Consider the following 19,769-nt stretch of genomic DNA (forward strand, 5'->3'; position numbering starts at 1 on the left):
TGGTTTACGAACGACCTATACAACGCTGCTCACTCCTTAGATATTTATACTCTCTGGTTTACAAACGACCTATACAACAAACAAATGGAGACACATTCCTCTATTACTGTCCATGGATACATCACGTAGTAAACACTTAGTATTGTTGTTAGTGTAAACCGTATTCACAGTTCTGGAAAAGTGCAGTATACACATTTTGATAAGTTTGTGAAACGCTTTTACGTTGTAATTTCATCTTTGCGCGTACCAGCGTAATGGAATCCTATTATTCTACGCGGTAAATGACAGGGGTTCCATCTGGGCAACTGTTCCAGTGACTAGCAGTCTGGGGTCAAAGCTCCAAACAACGGCGGATCGTGGCACACCTCGCACCATTCGTACTGCTGTTGTGGGGGAGCGAGTCTTGCAAGCAGATTACATGACAAGATTTGCTATTTCACAGTAAAAGAATGTGTTCTCATTTGTTCTCTCATTTCCCTATTGTATTCTGCACTTCGTTCGTAACGGGGTCGTTTAGTGGCAGACGCTGCAAGAGAGGTGGTGTGCATCTCTGAGAGTTGTGCTATTGAAATTCAGGGAAGAGTCGGGCAACGTATTAGTTTCTCGGTAAATGATCACAACGAGAAAATCCGAGAAATTAGAGCTAATAAGGAAGTGTATCGTAGTTTTATATCTACGACGTGTTCTACAGCCTTTCATCTGCAAACAACGAAACGTTAACAGTTTTTCTGTTCATTTCACACGGAAAATTGCTCGTTATTTAGCGTGTTACTTGCGGTTGTTTTGGGCTGTGGTCCTGCTTCCCTTGTTTACGATACGTTAAACATTTATTTATTTCGCTGTTGTGTTTTTTTGCTGTTACACACACATTTGATATATTTCATCACAAAATCATAACAAATGGCGAAAAAAACCTTGTGTTTTGCCGAACTGTCTAAAATGGACCAAAAACAGATTTTCTCGTTGGAATCATTTACCGAGATATTTGTGGGAGTAAGTGATATGTTTGCATATGACATGGATAGTAGATATATAACTCTGTCCGAACAGGCCTTGCAAGACTTAACCGTACCGACCGACAGCCGTGTCATCATCAGCCGATAGGCGAGACATGATGCGGATATGGAGGAGCATGTGGTCAGCACACCGCTCTCTTGTCCGTTATCAGTTTTCATCTTCGGAGCAGGAACAATTAATCAAGTAGCTCCTCAACACGCCCACAAGGTCTGAGTGCACACCGCTTTACAACAGCACTCGGCAGACCCCAACGGCCCACCCATCCAAGTGGTAGCCAAGCCCGACTGCGCTTAACCTAGGTGATCTGAGGGGAACAGATGTTACCACTGCGGCAAGGCCGTTAGCAGTAGATATAAAACTACCAGTGTACAAAGCTGATAGTGCCATGTGAGGTACATGGACAAATGTATAATCATCTTACTTTTAATTTAGTTCAAATGGTTCAAATGGCTCTGAGCACTATGGGACTTAACAGCTGAGGTCATCAGCCCCCTAGAACTTAGAACTACTTAAACCTAACTAACCTGACATCACACACATCCATTCCCGAGGCAGGATTCGAACCTGCGACCATAGCGGTCGCGCAGCTCCAGACTGTAGCGCCTAGAACCGCTCGGCCTTTAAATTAGTATCCTAGACCAAAAATATTTGAGGATATCTCAAGTGTACAATGGCCCAAATCTGTGACATGTGTCTTTAACTGTACATATTAACTAATGTAATATCTGACATCTAATTGTGGCTTATTTGTACACGTAAATAGCTTTAAGCTAAAAATTCATATAACCTGCAGAAAATGTTGACATGTATTACCGATAATTTTCAGAAAAAGCTGAAACGTGTCTGAGTAAAATAAAACTAATAAAACAGTGTCTTGTATAAAGCGTCATTTGTCTCCAGTTTTTCTTAGCAAACACGGACAGTAAGAATAGCTACAACATCCTAAAGATGATTATGAATTTTAGAGTTCAGCGTCCCGTCCACAACGAAGTCATTCGAGATGGGGCACAAGCTCAGATTGAGGAAAATGGGGAAGGAAATAGGCCGTGCTAATTTCAGTGGAAACATATTGGCATTCGCCTTTAGCGGTTTAGGTACAACAGGTCTGGATGCTCGGACGGGGTTTTGAACCTTCATCCTTCCGAATGTAAGTCCATTGTGCTAAATGCTGCTCTTCGTCTTTCCTGAACGTTGAGCGTGTTGTAGCATTGGAAAGTTACCTGATAAGAATTTCGTTAAACCATGGTACGAAATTCAGTCATGAGAAAACAGATTAAATTTTGTACATGCGGCCGTGGTAGTGGTAACGGGTACGAGGCTGCACTGCTCTCTTAAAACGCTTGTCCATGAAGAACATATGCGAACATACGTCTTTTGCAGCAGTTCCGTGGTTGGACATTTCTTCGACCTCACTTCTTTGGATTATTATTACCTGTGTGACCACGTGAAACAACAACGTCTGGCATAACTAATGCAGAGACGCTTATGTAAAGTGTCAGACCATGAACTGTTGTATGGATGTGTATGTAGAATACAGAGAGAGAGAGAGAGAGAAAGAGTGAGAGAGAGAGAGAGAGGCCGGGGGTGGGGGGGGGGGGGGGCAGGCAGGAGAAGCAGACTGGTTGGTTATTTGATTTGGGGGAGGGGACCAAACAGCGAGGTCATCACTCCCATCGGAATAGGGAAGGACGGGGCAGGGAGTCGGCCTTGCCCTTTCAAAGGAACCATCCCGGCTTTTGCCTGAAGGGATTTAGGGAAATCACGGTAAACCTAAATCAGTATGGTCGGACGGGTTTGAACCGTCGTCCTCCCGAATGAGAGTCCAGTGTGCTAACCAGTGCGCCACTTCGCTCGGTGGGGGAGAGGGGGGGGGGAGGAGGAGGAGAATAATAATAATAATAATTTACATCGATGTTAGACGAAGTATAGGGTCAGCCAAGCAACAAGTGGCAATGAAGGTAAAGAAGTAGCAGGTTGTGTCTGATTTTGCAAATCGCTCTCCTCTGAAACCACTTGCTCACTGCAGCTCATTTGACAGACTTATAGAGCTAGGTATTCAGATGTAAAACTTCAGCACACTGTGACCTCTTCGTTCGGTATCCTGGACGTACTCGGGAATCGAGATCGAGAAGGACGCACAAGTGCTGGCCATCCATAGTTGTTCGGTTTGGCGTCCACACCGCAGGCGGCGTGGACTTTGCGCCAGTTGGCAAGACCCTCTGGTGGCGCAAGTTAGGAGGAAAGTGTGCGCGCTTTCCTCGTTCACTTGTGTTGATGTTTCCGAAGTTTTCCGATAGCCGACGTTATATTTCAGGGCAGCTACTAGCTTGCTCTTTATTTCCTCTCAAAAATGTTCAAATGTGTGTGAAATCTTATGGGACTTATGCCCGAGGGAGGACTCGAACCTCGCCGGGACCAGCCGCACAGATTTCCTCTCGGTTTGCTATTTGTGCCTTTGTCTGTACATTGTTGACGATTCTTGGCTTTCAGATTCAAGATTACCCTCAGTTTGTCCTTTCGAATGCGTGTACTGTTCCCGCTGTCGACCACTCGACCTTTACGGCCACTCGCCATTTCTGAGAAACTGGTTAGTGTCACTCTCACACGGGGTAGTGCACTAAACTTCGCCTTGGTTGTCCACAGCACGCCCCGCACTTCCTGTTGCGTGCGCACGTTTCTAAATTTTCGGCGTAGCTCATTATAAACTGTCGAGATTACTGTATGAAACTAACCAAGTCATGCCGTATGACGCCACAGCCGTCATGATTATGTCGGAGTAGCCCGAGAAACAGTTCTGCTGAACGAGAGGAATGTAGTAAGTATTTACTGATACTACGCTACGCTGTCTTGGTTTAGTTTCTAGTCCAGCGTTAATACTGTTTAGTAACTGCTAATCCGAGATCAATTTAGCAGCTATTCTGTCCTGTTTACATATGTAATTTCCTTCTTCTCGCAAAAAATTTTTCTAATCACACTTCTCAAAAATCTTTATCCTGTACAAGACAGGTTTAGGTTTCACTTTCCACATCCGACTAACTAAATGACGAGACAACATACCGACACAAATGGGCAAAACATTGACATGTAACGTAACGTTTCTCTACTTATACCTGAGAAAAAAGACAATTCTGCAGACTTTATTACGCACAAAACCAACCGTCGCCTAGTTTGTACCTCATTCTAAATATTAAAGAAAACTACCTATAGCTTGAACGTTAGTATGAATCAGAGAGGTGGTAGAATAATTTTTACAGATTGTAGACATGCATTTTCGTGAAGGAAGGAGTTGTTGTGTCAGTAACCTTACCTGCAATAAATTTTATTTCAGTTTTTATTATTTTGTTGTGATACCGTACATAAATTTTTAAAAACTATCACAGACTGGCAAATGAAATTACACACATCAAAGAAAGTTTTGCATCACCTCGGTTCCGAGAGTTCCGGAACCTGTACAAAAAACTGGAATAGAGATCAACATAAACATTATTTCCGCCCTTTTTATTACCCATGAAAACCACAAATTGCAAATTCTACCGCCTTACAGCGAGACCTTCAGACATGGTGGTCCAGATTGCTCTACATACCGGTACCTCTAATACCCGGTAGCACGTCCTCTTGCATTGATGCATGCCTGTATTCGTCGTGGCATACTGTCCACAAATTCATCAAGGCACTGTTGGTCCAGATTGTTGGTCTTCTCAAAGGCGATTCGGCGTAGATCTCTCAGAGGGGTTGTTGGGTCACGTCGTCCATAAACAGACCTTTTCAATCTATCCCAGGCATGTTCAATAGGGTTTATGTCTGGAGAACATGCTGGCTGCTATAGTCGAGCGATGTCGATATCCTGAAGCAAGTCATTCACAAAATGTGTACGATAGGGGCACGAATTGTCATCCATGAAGACGAATGCCTCGCCAGTATACTGCCTATATGGTTGCACTATCGGTCGGAGGACGGCATTCACAAATCGTACAGCCGTTAGGCGCCTTCCACGAGCACCAGCGGCGTACGTCGGCCCCTCAACATGTCACCCCAAAACATTAGGGAACCTCCATCTTTCGGCACTCGCTTGACGGTGTGTCTAAGTCATTCAGCCTGACCGGGTTGCCTCCAACCACATCTCCGACGGTTGTCTGGTTGAAGGCATATGCGGCACTCATCAGTGAAGAGAACGTGATGCCAATCCTGAGCAGTCCATTCGGTATGTTGTTAAGCCCATCTGTACCGCGCTGCATGGTGTTGTGGTTGCAAAGATGGACCTCGCCAAGGACGTCGGGAGTGAAGTTGCGCATAAAGCAGCCTATTGCGCACAGTCGAGTCCTAACATGACGTTCTGTGGCTGCACAAAAAGCATTATTCAGCATGGTGGCGTTGCTGTCAGGGTTCCTCCGAGCCATAATCGGTAGGTAGCGGTCGTCGTCTGCAATAGTTGTCCTTGGGCAGCCTGAGCGAGGCATGTCATCGACAGTTCCTGTCCCTCTGTATCTCCTCCATGTCCGAACAACATCGCTTTGATTCATTCCGAGACGCCTGGACACTTCCCTTGTTGAGAGCCCTTCCTAGCACAAAGTAACATTGCGGACGCGATCGAACCGTGGTACTGTACAGACAACATGAGCCGTGTACCTCCTTCCTGGTGGAATGACTGGAACTGATAGCCTGCCAGACCCCCTCCGTCTAATAGGCGCTGCTGAAGCATGGTTGTTTACATCTTTGGGCGGGCTTAGTGACATCTCTGAACAGCCAAAGGCACTGTGTCAGTGATACAATATCCCCAGTCTACTTCTATCTTCTGGAGTTCTGGGAACTGGGGCAATGCAAAAGCTTTTTTGATGTGTTTACATTGTCTTGTTGGTTTTCTGTTGTAAATGATCGGGAAAACTGGAATCGTTTCTTCAGGAACAAAATGATCTCCACAAATGAAGCTGTAGTTTGATTTAGGTTAAACCGTGCATTCGTTTTTTTTTTTTTTTTTGTTTTTAGAAATTTCGTTTGCGAGTGAGGAAATTGGTAAATATTTGGCTTTTGTTAATTGCTTTACTTGTTTTTTCTCGAATTTATTTTTTATTTTTCTACTTACATGTCATACGTAATTTTTTCAGGCTGGATAACAGTAAATTTTTGCATTCTACTGATTTTTGTTTCTTTCTAAATACTCGTAGTATCTGGTTAATTGGGCTAACTTCAGGAAACTGTTAGCTAGAATCCGTTATGCAGCCAAATATTATATGCAAAGATACAACCCACTTGCACAGAATTTGTGTACCAGACATGTTTTTTTAACACTGCAAATTACACTTCACACAATGAACATGTAAGGTGGCAAGAACTATGCCCCTTACATGAAGTCATTAAAGATCACCGAACTCATGTTCAGTGAAGAGTAGGGCTGAACAAAAATGACTGACAAGGCACAATATATCTTGTAGAGGACGTATTGGAATAATTAATGTTGGGTGATGGTTTTAAAGTAATTCACGCAAAATGAAAACTTTGTGGAAATGCGTCGATTTACTGGAGGCTAGTTTATCTCAGGGAAGTATTTAGAGTTGACCGTGGCCGAGTGGCGGCGTGCGGCTGGGGAGTGGCGAAGGGAAGCGACAATAGGCAGCTTAGGGCGGCTCAAACTCTGAGAAAGCGGTAGCGGGGCGCGGCCTCCAGCTGCCTTAAGATGAGTGACATGAGGGGGTGCTTGACCCCATGCTCGTGTACCAGGAAGCAGACGGAGAACTTGTAACCCTGTTGATAAATGTCCGTTGTCCCATTTTCAGTGAAACATGCGAGAAAGCCGCGCAAAGCTATTGTGGAGCAGTCAACAGAGGCCGAAATATGCGTGTTCGTGACTATAGCAACTTCACACTGAATTCACGGTCCACAGAGTCTGAAGAAAATCAGGTGAAGAGCGACAGAATGAAACACACCGGCCTCTGATGGGAACGTAGGACCAAGGAATCTGAAGTACTCTCCTGGGAGTCGGAATTTCGGAAAAATTGGTTTTTTTTTTGCAGATACTGACCTTGATGGGTAGATTGGGAGGAGCTAAATAGCAGACGTTGAGCGGAAGGGAAATTTTGTGGGAATTTGTTCACTTCTCAGAGCAGGCATTGGTCAGCACTGGGAAGTGACGCATAATTAACACGACTTGCTCTGGAATTGGTGTAAGTGATTTTGCTGGAGAGGAAACTGAGGCGAAGAGTGGACTAGCAGAAGTCTCTGTAGGGGTATCCGTTCCCAGCTTGCCTAGAGTGCAGACGTGGCGTTCTTTACTCTGCTTGCCTGAGAGAGAGTGAGCATCTCTGCAGTTTAGGACTTAGCAAACGGAACGATTTAGCTATGTACTGAGCAAGATAGCTAGGAATGAATAGACGAGCACAGCCTTGCAGCACCACAAGGCCGGCCGACGTCCGCACACCGACGACGCCCCGCCACACTAAATTCGGTGATATTGTGCCCGCTCCGGCTTGAGTTAGGCCAGTGATTAATTTGTTGGATCACGTCGGCAAAGTGTCCACGAGGGATTCACGGGCCGTGTATTGTAGAATTCTTCTCGCACTTCGCATTACGCCTGGGTCAGTTGATAGGAATTAATTTTGATTTATCGCGCTTTACTCCAAGTAAACGCAATTTATTCCCACTGCCTGTTAGGAGAGTCATGTAATGTGATGACTGCAGGTCGCGAGTTAAAATAAATTTGTGCTAATCGACTGCATTTGTTTTCAATAAAGTAGTTGAAATCCCAAGTCACTTTCTTAATTAATTTTATGTTCAACATTTGCATCTGGTGTTCAATAGCTGAATATAACATCAATGTGCAACCCTTTTTAATTAAAAGGGATCAATTCTGAATCAATTAATGTCAACACTGCCACCACAGTTCGATCAGGAGTCACAGGGCCTTATTACTTTCTTTGCATTATCCGATATTGCGGCAGTTTTGCACTCTCTGTTGATCTGTTAGTCAATTAGCTGGGGTGAACACACGCCAAAACCAGATAAGTGACGGGTGGGGTGTTACAAACAAGATTAAACAATAAATAATTAAATCACACGATATCGCAGTATTCCAGGTTTTATGACTATGATGCTACAATTTGTGACGTCGTGACATTGTTTGAGAACAAAGTGAGCAGTAGTCACTTATGTTGTGCAACAGACATGTTTTAGAGTGTAAATTGTAATATCGAACATGATACAGTGTTAAAATACACTCTGTTACAGTATTACGGGTTATATTGTGAAAGGGTACAGTACCGCCCAACATTGAAAATAGGTACGAAATTCTTGTCAGAACAACACATTTTTTGTGTAAAAGTAACTCAATTTCAATTAATACAGCGAAGCCGGATACCAGTGTGGGAAAGAATGACAATTTATTTATTTAATTGATCACATGTGCACTCCCTCAAAATAAATCCCTACATCCAGTTTGGTGAGATCTGTGAAATGAATAAATGTATGGTCGTCTGCTAACCACAGATAGTGAATCGGAATATATGATCATCTTTGAGTCGATCCTTTGGCTACCTTTGGTGAGACCAAAGAGATGGAAGTTACCAGAGCTTTTGAGCGTCTGAAATGGGGCTGACCAATAAGGTAGCAAGGTGCTTCTCTCACTTCGACAGAGGTGCGAGAGAACCGGAATACGGCCATGTTTTCGGCACTCTGGCGCTGAACCTTCTGCTGTAAAGACCTGTTTTTTGTTGTGCTCCGTAATGAAAGTGTGGAGGCATGGTATGGATGTGGAATATTTAAGAGTAGTTAGAACTAATCATTTCTCTTTCCTAGGAACTTTTGTGGGGAAAATTACAAAGTGAGGCAGGTAATTTTAAGGGGATTGTAGTAAACCAACGGTCACAATGAGACCACGTGTAGTTATAAGTTGAGATACTAGCGTGTGTACAATAAGCTGAAATATTTAGGAATTAATAGCGTGTGTACAATAAGCTGAAATATTTAAGAAATAGCGTGTGTATCATAAGTTGAAGTATTTAAGAAATATCATTCCGTGTGACGCTAAATTTAAACTCTGAGAGAGAATCAAGGTGAGTCGGCCGTTTCTCCAGCAACGCCACTTGGCTTGCATTGCACAGGAAGACGTGCGTTTATCTCCAGAGTTCACAGTAGGAAAGTAAAATTACAAAGTGGGGCAGTGTCGTGTGAAACTGGGATGGATATTGATTGAAGTGGGAAAGCGGAAAGTGATGAAGTTGTAACCGTTCGTTGTGTAATATTTCATATTGTTGTGTTGTGTATGTCTTGTAATTTGGGTATGTGTTTTTGCATGGGAGTAGCAAGGTAGTTTCGAAAGATTTGTGGGTTATGCTTGTTCCTTCTGTATCGCTCGATCTGGAGGAAAGTTTCGTGAGAATGAATGTGAGAGGCGAAGTGTGAGGTATAATAAAAGATCCACCATCCGATCCAGGGAGTGCACTGTTGGGGCAAATAGATTACGAGACCATAGTATAGAGATTCACTAAAGTAAAGCCATGCCCACTGGGCGGAATTTCTCTTGTGATTTTGTTCTAGGTTGTAGAATTTGTGTGTTTAGGAATAAATCAAATAGTGAATAGAAAGAGATTGGTGGCCTTTTTCATTAAATTGTATGTTATCATAATGTCCCGAATTTATATAAAAGCCGTTAAATCAAAGACAAAAAGTAAGTGTGGTATTGCCAGTGCGTAGTGTGCAGTCAGAGTTCTATAAATCACTGATAGTCAGATGCGTGTTTCCGTTGCGTATTATTCATGCAGGAGGATAATTTGTAACTAAATAGTAAGATACGAGAATTCATGTTGCTCAATAAATTAAGGAAGAATCCACTCGCTTGGCAAACCACCCATCTTGCAGGCCTGACTGCTTGATGCCACAGTATGAGAAAGGCAAGTGGGTGCCTCTCAATTGTTATAATGTTGAGGTTTGTGAGCTAAGCAAGGTAAGGAATATAAAATTCTATTGTATTTTAATGCTGTGTAGCAGTATGTGTCATTGTGATGGTCTGCTGGCATATGGCTGCTTGATTGCATCTTGGGAAGCTTGAAAGTTGAGTATGCTCATTTGTAATTGATCATTTAGAACCAGCTGGGGATTTTAAGCTAAATGTTTGTGCTTCCAATAGGCTTAGTTTCCTTCCTTTGTTGGCTATACGTTAGCAGCTTTGAAATTTAACGCCGCTTTCAGTCGACCACCAGTTACTGCATCTGCATTCAACACAACTGTCTGTCATTTTCGTTCGAAATATCAGAGAAATAGTCACTCAATAATCACACACTCTGAATGCCAAACACCAATATAGTGGCGCCCCCAATTACTCTGTTTTCCATCCGAAGACGGCCTTGAGTCGTCTCTCCAGCATTGAAATAAGCTCACTGATGGTGCTTGGCACACACTTTGCTTGGCCGACCTGTAGAGCGCTTGGACTGGTTACAAGCCGGCCGAAGTGGCCGAGCGGTTCTAGGCGCTACAGTCTGGAACCGCGAGACCGCTACGGTCGCAGGTTCGAATCCTGCCTCGGGCATGGATGTGTGTGATGTCCTTAGGTTAGTTAGGTTTAACTAGTTCTAAGTTTAGGGGACTAATGACCTCAGAAGTTGAGTCCCATAGTGCTCAGAGCCATTTGAACCATTTTGAACTGGTTACAAGCTGCTCAGATGGCAGCGCCCGCACTGAGCGGTATAGGCAACCCAAGGTGCTCTTCGCCTGCCCTTGCTTCCCGACAGCAACAGGTGTGTGTGGACGAGGCAAATTATATCCCTCCGTCACTTTAAGCGCATCCTCAGTCGCAAGTCTTTTACCCACATCCACAACTTAGGATATTGAAATGTTATAAATCACTTTAGCACGTGTGGTACGTCAGAGATCTGAAGTAACCTTGCACTCGGCCTAAATTTCTGTTTTTTGGAAACGGACGTCGCAATTTACGTTCCGCTGACTAAGAAGGTAGAGGACTATCATCAAATTTTAATATAACATAGCCAGTCATCTCATTGATACGTTCTGCAAGTTAAAGTTGTCTATCCTAATTACTGAAACGGATTTCGTTGAATTTTCTGTGAAAAAATTATGTAACACTAGAAAGTTAAAAGAAGTCCTGTCACAAGTTGACGCGACATATTTCACACGATTAAATGTTAGCCATATAGTTCGTTTATCAAATGTACGATAGTTCAACAAAAAGTTAAGTTAACGTGCTGCACTTCTCAATGTCGCAAACTCTATGAGGCTCTTTGCAGACTAGCTGTTGTCTGTAGGAAGATTTCAACACTTCAAAACTATAGCGAAAGCAGAAAAGACCTGCAAAGGATCGATGATTGAAGGGTGGACTTAGAGTTGATCCTGGATGTAAGCAGGTGTAAAATTTTGCGTGTAAATAGATGAAGAAATTCATTACAGTTCGAATTCGCTATTGTAAAAATGTCATTGGATACAGTAACAACCTAATATACTTAGGAGTGACCTAAAGTGGAATGACCTCATAAAACAAACTGTAAGAGAAGCAAATGCCAGGCTGAGATTCTTAGGAACAATCTTAAGGAAAGTAACTCATCCACAAATGAAGTTGCTCTAAAATCATCTATTCGACCGGTTCTTGAATGTTATTCGTTCATCTTGGGCTCTTATCAGGTAGGGTTAACTCAAATGGTAGTCGCTGCAACAGAGATTATGTGTATCATTGAAACGGGTGCTGTTGAAATTTCGAAGGCGTACGTTAGAAGAAGAGCTGGTCAAAATCTTAGTGTGTGCCACATATTTCTCGTGAAATGACTACAACGAGAAAAAAAGAGAAATTAGGAATTCATACATAAATTTATCGACAACCGTTCATCCCACGCACCAGTCGCGAATGGAACAGAAAAGGTGAGAAAGATAATAGTACCAAAGGTACCCTCCGCCACACTGGAAGAGTATAGGTATAGATGTAGTTGTAAATGTAACAAGCGTTGCATTTTGTACTTATAAAAACAGGGTGTAACAGGTACAAGTGAAGATAATTCTGTTGGTGAATGAGGAAGGCGTTCTGTCACAACATTAAATCAGTCATTTTTCCCACTAATTATTATAGCTATTACAAATCGCACGTTTTTAGGTTGCTTATTTTCCCTTGTACAGCAGGTCAGTTGTTGAACTGTGGACGCGTGAGAGCAAATCGTAAGCCATACTGACAGGCGTAGTCCATGTAGTGGTGTACTTACGACCGTGCAGAAAACACCAGATCGTCAAGTTTGTGACACAGAAAAAAAAAATAGCAACACACTGATGTGATTACATATTAAGATAACATATATAAAATATCTACATTTATACCCATTACACCCACTATATTGAGATGATAGATTATCTGATTTTATACTGTACATTACCTACGTCGCATCTGATAGACAATCAAAAATCAGACCATGAATATTCCGACTGATAGAGTATTCACCAACGTCCTTGATGTCTCATTACGGCAGCTTTCGATAATAACAGACGTGATCGTTCTTACTGGAAACAGGAATGAGACAGACATAAGCTAATGATACGAGAGGAACAGGATGTACGTGTAATTGTGCAGGAAACCAGGAAGAAGAGCATTTCCACCTCTTTAGTCCTGGAAAATGTCGAAAACGCATCTTTCTTCCTTGGACATTCGAGGCAATTCAGTGACACTCCGTCCCGAACAAGAGCGACTTAAAAAGTAATAATTATAATTAGGGCAAATATAGTAATACAGGAATGTTGCAACTCAACCTTTAACCGCAAAGTAAGTATTATTGTGGGTATTCGCAGATAATAAACATTCAACTGGGTGTGGCCTCTAACCACGGCAGAAGAACCTGACTGCAAGTCGGGGTACGTTGCCAACCGGCTAAACGTTTTACAAATGACTATATTAAAATCACGTCAAATGTACTCACAAGGACACTGAATCACATAAATGAAGTGGAAAGAGCCATCAGAAGCATCTGTGGGAACCGATAACTGTACGTTGACGCCGTGTCTGTGTCAGTGCATCAGTCACATTTAATTTTTCAGGTTTTATGCTGCTGTTTTCAGTTCTGCAGCTGATGAAATGGAGAGGGGCGGTATAGCGATTTAACTAAAAGTGTTTCTGGTGTACTGTCTGTGAGGTTTATTGCTCCAAACCGCGGGCTATGACATAAATCTGGATAGTCTACGTATCAGACTAAGATTGGTAAATGAACACAGTCATGGGCGTATGGGTCGGTAACAGATCTCCTTGTCTGTCAGACGTCATTGCCAAAGAATTGTGTGAAGACCAAGCCACTGAGCCTAGCGATTCATGAACGAATTCGGCTGCTGCAAACTGCAAGAGCCTGTTACAGTACTTGCTACTTTTCTGCAACTGAATTAAGCAGATTAGCACAGTTGAGGATCTACATTACATCTCTAAGATGTCATCGCTACACAGAAGATAGTATAACACCCTTAAATATGGGTCATGAAGAAGGAACTGCTAGCGAATTACGCACCTAGGTAGAAATGACATTAAGATATTATTATAGTTTTTGATGCGCTACAGAATGCGAATTTTTATCTCTCTCTTTCATTTAATCTACTTGAAGTGCATCCGTTTGAAATTTCACATATCGGACTCCCTAGTTTCTGTAACTACCCTAACTCAAATACAGTAATGTCTTCGCCAGCGATAGAACGTTAACACCTAATCCTCTTATCATCCTTTAATTACTTGCGACATAAAATTAATTCTTTTGCGATTATTCCCCCATGCTCCTTTTTTCATCACCTATGTGCCAAATATATCGAAAGTGTGTGATTTCCCATCAACACAATAATAGCAGGTGCTAAGTACATGTGGTTTTTCTTGGCTACAGGTAAGCCTTAGCTGCCTGCAACTTCACACAGTCGCGTAATTCATAATATATTAGGCTGGTGCGTAAGTTCGTAGCGTTTTTGTTTTGGATATTGGTATTCTGGTTGCTAGGAGATTTTTTTCATCGATTGTCATTTTTGTTTGTAGTTCACTGTTGCGATTTGAGTTTGCATATTGTCATTTGGAGATAGTGAATGGAGCTGTTAGCGTCAGAAAATGGAGTTCCAATTTCCAGCACATTTTTATGTTTGAGATCAATAGAGGGGTGGCAGCAGTGGATGCCGCCAGAAACATTTTCAACATATATGAGGATAATGCCATTGGACAGAGCACGGCAAGAAAATGGTTTTCTCGTTTCAAGGAGGAACGTTTCGACATTAGTGACTCTCCACATTCAGGAAGACCACCTTCGGTGTTTGATGAAGATCGTTTAAACGCATTAATCCACTATGATCAACACCAGTGTACTCGAGAACTGGCAGATGTGATGAACTGTGATCATTCCACCGTCGGGCGACATTTGCTAGCAGTTGAGAAGGTTCAAAAATCGAAAGCATGGGTGCCTCACGCTCCAAGTCAAAATCACAAAAATCAATGGGTAGCCATATGTAAACCTCTGCTTGTTCGTCATCAATTGGCTCGTGAACAGCACACACCATTTCTATCCTGTATTATTACTGACGGCAATAAATGGTAAAATAAGGAAAAGAAAGGAATGGTTGAGCCAAAACAAAACAGCAACTCGTCGTACAAAGACCTGCGCGGATCCGTAAAAGATAATGTTGTGCATCCGGTGGAAAAGCGAGGGTGTGGTGTACTACGAATTGCTTCTCCGAGGCGTAACCACAACTACCTACATTTATTGTCAACAACTGAGACGTCTTGCAAACGCAGTCCAAGAACAGTGACCAGGAAGACTGAGTGAAATGATGCTACTCCACGAGAACTCCCACCGCATTCTGCAAGACTGACGAAAAACACCACCCTTATTCACTTGATCTTGCGTCCTTTTCCGGATCTATCGAACATCCTTCAAGCAACTTCCCGTGTCAAAATGCGCTCCGAACATAGACCGAAGAGTTCTTCGCCTCAAAACAATGTGATTTCTACAGTCACAGAATCGAAAAGTTAGCCAAATGTTGGCAATCTGTTAAAAAAAAAAATGGAGAACATATTATTGAATACTGAAGTCTCTGTTACGTGTATCTGTTGTGTTTATTAAACTTATGGAAAAACGTTACGAACTTATGCACCAACCCAATACATACTGAAGGGATATAGGAAGTTAGTTAGCTACGTGTTCCATTGATCAATAGCACGGAAAAACCGTTATGATGTGGCACGTGTCAAATGCACAAAAAATGCGCTCAGGAAACAAGGTTTTCTTTTACATTATAGTGTTATACCTAAATATTTCTATTATCTATCCAGTTCCCTTAAATGGCACAAAATGTATATATTATATCTCCAGATTTATTTACTCATAGCCGGCCGCGGTGGTCTAGCGGTTCTGGCGCTGCAGTCCGGAAACGCGGGACTGCTACGGTCGCAGGTTCGAATCCTGCCTCGGGCATGGGTGTGTGTGATGTCCTTAGGTTAGTTAGGTTTAAGTAGTTATAAGTTCTAGGGGACTTATGACCTAAGATGTTGAGTCCCATAGTGCTCAGAGCCATTTGAACCATTTACTCATATTCAAGAATTCATCTATGGTATAGAAGGAGTTGTCAAGGAGGTATGATTTCAATTTTTTTAATACTATTACTGCTGTCTGTCAGACATTTTATTTCATCTGATAATTTATCAAAAAGTTTTGGTTCAAAATGACTCTGAGCGTTATGGGATTTAACTTCTAAGGTCATCAGTCTACTAGAACTTAGAACTACTTAAACCTAACTGACCTAAGGACATCACACACATCCACGCCCGAGGCAGGATTCGAACCTGCGACCGTAGCGGTCGCGCGGTTCCAGACTGTAGCGCCTAGAACCGCTCGGCCACACCGCCGGCAAAAAGCTTTATAGCAGCATATTTTACCCCTTTCTGTGCCAAAGATAGGGTAAGTAAAGGATAGTGTAGGTCTTTCTTTTTTCTGGTATTGTAATCATGAATGTCGCTGTTGATTTTAAGCTGGTCCATATTGTTCAGAAAAAATTTCATTACTGAGTAAATGTACTGTGAAGCAGTTGTAAGAATTCCTAACCTTTTAAAAAAATGCCTACAAGATGTGCGACTATGAACCCCACACATTATTCTAACCACTTTCTTTTGCACAGTGAATACCTTTTGCCTAAGTGTTGAGTTGTCCCAGAATATTATTCCGTATGACATCAGAGAGTGGAAGTATGCAAAGTATGTTATCTTACTAATTTCTACATCCTCAAAATTGGCAATTAATCTGATTGCAAAAGTTGCTGAACATAGTCGCTTTAGGAGATCCAAAATATGACTTTTCCAATTAAGATTTTCATCTATATGTACAACCAAAAACTTTGTATGCTCTATCCTGGCTACTGACTTCTTTTGATGTGCTATGTTTATTGAAGGAATTATACTTTTTGCAGCAGAAAATTGGATGTACTGTGTTTTTTCAAAGTTCAGAGCAAGCTCATTCGCAGAAAACCAATTAATAACTTCTCCAAAGACCTTATTTGTATCATTTTCTATCGGACTTTCTTTTACTGGATTAATAATCATGATTATATCATCAGAAAAGAGCGTCAGTTCAGCATCTTGTTTCACGTAAGAAGAGAGGTCATTCACATATATCAAGAACAGAAGGGGACCCATGATCGAATCTTGTGGAACGCCTAATGTAATTTCACCCCAGTTAGATGAAGTGGCAAACTCCTTTGAATCACTTGAAGCATATAAAGAGACGTTTTGCTTCCTGTTCTGTAGATATGACTCAAACCACTCATACGCTGTTCCATTTATAGCATAGAATTGTAATTTCTCTAACATAATGTCATCGTTCACACAATCAAATGCTTTGGATAAGTCACAGAATATTCCTACCGGTGACATTTTACTATTTAAAGAATATTATGTGGACAATGAAATTGTATATTGCTGTCTCAGTGGAACAGCAGTTCTGAAATCCGAACTGTGATTTACTAAGTATCCCATTTATGTTGAGATGGCTAACCACTCTTGAGTACATTACTTTCTCAAAGATTTTTGAAAATGCTGTAAGCAAGGATACTGGCCGGTTATTATTGACATCTGTGGTTTCCCCCTTTTTGTAGAGAGGCCAGACAATGGCATATTTTAACCTGTCTGGAAAAATACCCTGAGTCAGTGATACATTACATATGTGACTCAAAACAACAGCTGTAATTGCTCCATATTGTTTTAATAACTTGTTAGAGATGTCATCTACTCCAACAGAACATATATTTTTCAAAGATTTAATAATTTTCCTTATTTCACAAGAGGTTGTTAGATGAAACTTAATCTGACTAAAATTTTTCAGAACTGACTCTTCCATGTACTGCCTGAAGATAAAGGTAAAGCGAAAGCGAGAGTAAATATGACAAAACAGTATGTGCTCAACAGTGGCATAACTCCGGAATTGGAACAGCGAGAAAATGCGTGCTTTAAGCCATTGATGTTTCGTCTCCGGGTTAGCATAGGAAACCCAAGTCTCGTCACTGGTGAATATTCCATTCAGTAGGCCTTGTCTTCCGTACCGTAACGAAAAAAGAAGTCCAGAGAAGCGGCCATTCCTTGAGGTTTGCGGTTATCAGAAAGCAGTTCTGGAACCCAAAGAGCAAATAGCTTATGTTATGCTAACTGTTTAGTCAGGGTATTTAGATGAATTAGTTCAAGAAAAAATAAGACTAGTGTACAAATTTCTGTAGAATGAAGATTTCTTTAAAAGAAGTACCGGTGCCAATACGCAAAATGACAACAGGAGCTTGAACACGTGTCTTTGGAACTCGCATGCCATGACTGTGGGGCAAAAACTGTTGAAATAGGAGCATATATAGCTGCAGGCATGTTCAACGTAGGTTATTCATCTATTCTGAAGATAATGAACCCGTTAAGAATCATCAGGTTACCTTCCATTCAGAAGGCTGTTGCACGCAGCGACTTGTAAATAATAGATTTCAGCTATCAGTCGCCCTTTTTAAATTTTTTTTAGGCAGATCTAGATTTCAGCTAGGAACTAGCCATTCTCAATGCACTATCGTTTTTGATCAATGCATGTAATGCCTGTTGGTCGGGCTTCATCCACAGTTGAATACTAGTAGTATTCAATGAACTGTGGATGAAGCCCGACCAACAGGCATTACATGCATTGATCAAAAACAGTAGTATATTGAAATGGCTAGTTTCTAGCTGAAATCCAAATCTGCCAATAATATTTAAGAAGGACGACTGATAGCTGGAATCTATTATTTACAAGCGTTAAGAATCGTCGCAGAGACTAACAGAAAAACCTTCGCTGAGTTATCTAACGGAAACACGTGCCCGCCACAGAACCAGGAATGTCTCAATTTGTTAAAAGATGCCGGTTTGAACGAATACAACACCAGATTCAGAACTGGGGCATGTTTGGGGAACAGGAAGAATGCCTCTATCGCAGACTGAGCGCAAGTTTTGAAACAACGTCTTCTTTTTGTTACTGAAAACTTTAAACGCATTTTTTTCGAAGCCTTTTTAGTGGGCGAAGCGCTCTAGAATCTCGATAGATTAACAGAGTAATTCGATTTGAAAAAAAAATATATATATTTTAATTTAGGGGCTCTTAGTGAGGGCTTTTTTTTTATTCGAATTTTATTTTTTTTTAAGGATTTGAACTTAGAAAAGCATGCCAAGAGACTGAAATGTTTTTCAAGTAGCTCCAGTTTTTTTCGAAGTATTTTGCAACATTCCGCCATGATTCCCCCCCCCCCCCAAATTCATTCTAGTTTAAGAATTTTCAGTTTATATCGGTTATAGAAATAGCCACGGATCCTTACAACGCATCGCGCAAACCAGGACAGGTTCTGCAGTCGCCATTTTTAATTTGTTTGAGATATAAAAGAATTTCATACACATATGTATGTATAACAAAATGGTAAAAGCCCTATTTTAATAAAAACAGTCCTTGTAAGAAAATATATTCTAAACTTCACCCAAGTTTCGTGCCACTCTACCAGAAGTTGCCTTTAAGGCACTGGTAGCGGACGCTGGCGGCGGGTTCCACAGGAGGTCGCAGCGGGAGTGCGAGACGAGCGAGCAGCGCCGCGTCAGCTACTTACCTGTCAAACTCGGTGAGTCGGATCAGTGTGGCTGCGGAAGAACGCGAAGTTGCGGGCGGACGCGTCTGCAGAGAGGATCGCGCAGGCACTGGCCACGGCTAGGGCCCTGCGCCGCGACCCCGGTCCCCGGTGCCAAACGGCGGGTATTTTGGGACCCTGCGGCTCCCACGCGCCGAGCTGCACTCGTGATCTGCACGCCACACCCCTGCCTTCTCGTGTGCTCCATAAACACAGTGTCCCATTGACAGCGACCACCGAGCGGGAGCATCTACTGAGGGAGCACTGCGTACTCCGCATATAGCCAGCATTAAACTGCGACTGTTCGGCGCGGTTCACACTGAGATGATACGACATGCGGTACTACACACGATACTACACTACTGGCCATTAAAATTGCTACACCAAGAATGAATGCAGATGATGAACGGGAATTCATTGGACAAATATATTATACAAGAACTGACATGTGATTACATTTTCACGCAATTTTGGTGCATAGATCCTGAGAAATCAGTACCCAGAACAACCACCTCTGGCCGTAATAACGGCCTTGATACGCCTGGGTATTGAGTCAAACAGAGCTTGGATGGCGTGTACAGGTACAGCTGCCCAAGCAGCTTCAACACGATACCACAGTTCATCAAGAGTAGTGACTGGCATATTGTGACGAGCTA

General features: G+C 42.1%; 1 protein-coding gene across 1 annotated transcript in view; it reads right to left on the reverse strand.

Moving 5' to 3' along the window:
* Positions 1-19,209, reverse strand: part of LOC126198541 (solute carrier family 2, facilitated glucose transporter member 1-like) — a 556,822-nt gene extending 537,613 nt beyond the window's left edge. Inside the window, exon 1 of the mRNA XM_049934943.1 lies at positions 19,096-19,209. The gene's annotated coding sequence lies outside the window, so the exon portion shown is untranslated. The remainder of the gene's footprint in view (positions 1-19,095) is intronic.
* Between the last annotated feature and the right edge of the window lie 560 nt (positions 19,210-19,769).

Source organism: Schistocerca nitens, chromosome 8 (assembly GCF_023898315.1).
Source record: "Schistocerca nitens isolate TAMUIC-IGC-003100 chromosome 8, iqSchNite1.1, whole genome shotgun sequence".
Classification (NCBI taxonomy): domain Eukaryota; kingdom Metazoa; phylum Arthropoda; class Insecta; order Orthoptera; family Acrididae; genus Schistocerca; species Schistocerca nitens.